Source organism: Microtus oregoni, unplaced genomic scaffold (assembly GCF_018167655.1).
Source record: "Microtus oregoni isolate MIOR12 unplaced genomic scaffold, Mior012 000073F_ref0000255, whole genome shotgun sequence".
Classification (NCBI taxonomy): Eukaryota; Metazoa; Chordata; class Mammalia; order Rodentia; family Cricetidae; genus Microtus; species Microtus oregoni.
The window spans coordinates 1592771-1593533 of NW_024543986.1; the positions used below are offsets into that span (position 1 = coordinate 1592771).

The following is a 763-nucleotide window of genomic DNA, read 5'->3' on the forward strand; positions in this document are numbered from 1 at the left end:
CTGATGTAGCTCAGAATGGCCTCAGTCTCACTTTGTAGGCAAGGATGACCTTGAACATCTAATCCTCCTGCTTCTACCTCCAGGTACTGGGACTGGAAACATGTGCCAGCACACCTGGGTTTAATGGTGTTGATGTAACCAGGATTGAAAGCAGGGTTTTGTTCATGCTTGGCAAACACTGTACTATTTGAGTCATATCTGTAGCCTCAAGATTGACTACTAATCACATGTTGGGTTCACTATTCTGTATATAGATGCTTGTATTGCAAAAAATAAAAGAAATGAAAAAAAATTTGCGCGGTTCCTGGAGGTACTGCAATACCAGTTTGATGTGTGGAGTGGATGGAGCAAGCTCCTATTCCAACTCCTACTTCCAAAAATCCATTTAATATATTGTCCTCGGATAGAGGACATACCAGATATTAAACTGATAAGAACACATACCACACTTGATCTTAACCAAAAGACCGAGAAGTGATAAGATCTTTATTAAAAGGAAACATAGGCTTAGATTAATCACTCTCCTTTCAGAAGGTATATACCCAGAGAAAAGTGTATTTTTCCATGGCATGGGCTGACCAAAGTGACTTCCCTAGAACAGACAGCTGCAGCAGCTGCCACTCCCACACAGCCTCATACCCACAGATACTATTCCTCACATCTTTCCCAGACACTGCTTTAGTCAGGCGGTTAGCTGGAAAGAACTCACCAATTGGTGGAGGAAGGTCATTGGTTAAAAAAATAAAGAAACTGCTTGGCTGGC

General features: G+C 41.8%; 1 non-coding gene across 1 annotated transcript; it reads right to left on the reverse strand.

Moving 5' to 3' along the window:
• Positions 1 to 288: 288 nt before the first annotated feature.
• LOC121441162 lies at positions 289 to 479 on the reverse strand. Its single transcript, XR_005973431.1, has one exon. It is a non-coding gene; the product is annotated as a U2 spliceosomal RNA (small nuclear RNA).
• Positions 480 to 763: the final 284 nt, after the last annotated feature.